Here is a 3,086-nt window from a genome sequence, read left to right as displayed (position 1 = left end):
GTAAAGAAGGGTAGCCTTGCAGATGTAGTTGGACCACTTAAGAGCAGGTAAACTTTCTTTTTAACATTTAAACAGTCTGTACTCCTTGCATGAATTGGTGGTTTTCAATTTGGGGTAAGTTACATATGAATCAAATAACTAATTTTAGTGCATGAATAAAGACTTTTGTCCTGATGTGGGTATTTACTGATTGCAGTAAATAGGCCAATGATACATCAGTTTGGAGATTTGGACATCAGCAGTTTGGAGAGAGTAAGTTTAGGAATCTTTTTTTAAATTTTATTTGTTTAAAAATAGATACAAATGCTGCAGGATTCCTAGTTTTTGTAGATAACTACATAATGTTGCTACAAAAATCCAAAGCAATTTACTCTTATAGAAAAAATAGTATCCTACTTAATTCTTTAGTTTATATCTTAAACTATTAGAATTGCTAAAGGTTTTCACAGTGGTCCCAAACACTTGCTAGTAGTAGTTTTTTAGTAAAAAATACAACCATCATCACATTTCTTACACAGATGATGTAATAAAATATTTGTTAATTTAATTGTGGTGTGTATTGAACTCATGCAGGTGTGCTAATTCTTGGTATTTGGAAATTTACCTCCTGTTGCTCTGTAACCTTAACGTGATCTAATAAAATCATTTAATATATTCGGATATACCATATTCAGTAGCAACATACTTTAAAATCTATTTTGGTTAACTTGTTTATTCTTCATTTTAGTTAAAAATCATATTAACTTTTTTTTTCTGGTTTACTTCACAGTTTAGTAGAAACCTTTTGGTTGGCGTGTCTGCTTATGCATTTGAAAGACAATTACAGTGAAAACAGAACAAGCTAAACTGTTAGAATTGAGGATCAGTAACCCATAACACACAGAAAGAGAACATTTTCTTGGCTGATTTCAATTTTTATAACTTAAGACTGTAATAACCGAGACCTCTAGAAAAGTGTTTGTAACTGTTAAAGACATTTTGTTGTAATCAATTACCAGGCTATCAGTTCAAAATCATTTAGGTTTTTTTCTTTGATTGAGACTTCCTATGCAGGTGTTGTATAGGGAGAAAAAAAAAGTCAAATCAAAGAGTTTATCCATCTGCAGTACATATGGCTTTGAAGATGTATAGAGGTACAGTGCACTGTTGTTTTACTATTAGGGATAGTTATGAAACTAGTTAGAAAAAAACTCAATCAGCAGTGACTATGTCAAATAAACTGAGTCTTTGCTTGTTCAAAGACTGAAAAATCAGCCTTAGAAAGTGAAAAATCCTTTAAAAAAAAGTATAAATCCCTTAAATCAATGTAATGCTCTAATTTTACTATAGAAATCTTGAATTTGTTGGGGTTCCTGAGTGGCTCAGTCATTAAGCGTCTCCCTTTGGGTCTCAGGTCATGATCCAGGACTCCTGGGATCCAAGCCCCATATATGGGTTCCGGGCTTGACAGGAAGGCCTGCTTCTCCCTCTCCCGAGTAATCCCGTGCTTGTGTTCCCCTCTCTAGCTGTGTCTCTGTCAAATAATAAATACAATCTTAAAAAAAAAAAAAAAAAAAGAAGAAGAATGTGAGAAATCCTGAATGTGCAAATCATATCATAAACATATAGCTTTTGATTTTGTCTTTGTATTTTAATTAAAGATTATGTAAGAGAGTCAGTAAAGGGTTTTTTCTGAAAAAAACCCTTCTAGGCACACTTAAATAACCCTTAGTGTGCCTAGAGCCTGAGAGAAAAAACTTAAATCTAAATGCTAAAGCTCAGCTTAAATAAGTATAAAACATACAAGTGGACTTTTCACTTCAAGCAATTGATGCATTTTGAAAAAAGTATTTTAATTAAATTAAGTCCTATATTCTGTTTGATATACATTGTCATTTAGGGATGGTTTTCCTTCTGTTTGCATATAAGCACCATTGGGCCGATGCAATGCTGTATTTATTAGCGTGACCTTTGCTCCGCATTTGCATTGTTGCTTTAAATCTTGCCTTAACTTTCTGTACTGCTTCTTTCCCTTAAATCCATGCACTGTGCCACAAATTTGTTTAATCATCAAAAGCACAAAGTTGACGCTGACATGCACCTTATTAAAGCCTTTCACTGTCTCCACCTCTTCATAAAAGAACTGCTTAAGTCAAAGCTCTAGTATGTAAGTTCGTTCTTCTGCTATCCAGCCATTAATCCATTCACCTTACCTTCTGCCAAGGCAGTCTGCCTCATGTCGTTGGCACGCTGCCTGTCTCTGAGGACCTGGTCAATGCCTCTTGTCTACCTGGCTGCTTCTCTGCTCTGTGCTGTGTGTGTTTGAAGTCCTTTTCATCCTTCAAAAAGGAATCTAAAGTTGCCTTAATTCTAAAGTGTTTCCTGATACCTCACCTGGAACAGTAACTCTCACTAGCTCTTACTCTTCTACTTCTATTACTCCTATCATTGCATATGACATTTTAGTAAAGATAATCATTCCTGTTTCTCCCCCCACAAAATGTAAGGACAGAGGAAATCTCCTTTTCATCTTTCCATCATCGTATTGTCTACGTCTCTGCCTGAAGAGATTATCCACATAAAATACATATTGTTTAAAAAAAACCACCCAACCTTCTAGTTTAGGAGGTATTGATTTGTAAAGAAAAACGCATGTATTAAAAGTTAATATGGTGTTTAAAAGTTATGGACTTCCAGTGTTGCTGTCTATTAAGTCCTAGGAGAATAATTTTATATTCAGTTGCTTTTGCAAAATGTTGACTGCAGCTCATTACCGGGTAGTTACATTAATTTAATGGTTTGTATCCATTTTTTTAAAAAAATTGAGATAGCACATAGATAAAGGATAAGGATATGCAGGGTAAGTACATAGCTGTTTTTTCAGAAAATAGGGGTTTTTCGTATAAACACACGACACATACAGTAATATCATAACTCCACATGAATAGTAGACTGAAACTTTATTTGCGTTCTTTTTTGCAAAAAATCGGGAAAGGGGAGTCAAAACAAAATTTAAATGACGAAAATATATTGAAATTAAAAGATTTATCATTTTAATTTCTTTTTAAAAAAATGAAGTATATTCAATGTGCCTATTTAAAAAAACC

The sequence above is a fragment of the Mustela putorius genome, unplaced genomic scaffold (genome assembly GCF_011764305.1).
Source record: "Mustela putorius furo isolate JIRA1106 unplaced genomic scaffold, ASM1176430v1.1 tig00003927_pilon_pilon_pilon, whole genome shotgun sequence".
NCBI lineage: Eukaryota > Metazoa > Chordata > Mammalia > Carnivora > Mustelidae > Mustela > Mustela putorius.
This window is presented reverse-complemented; position numbering follows the sequence as displayed.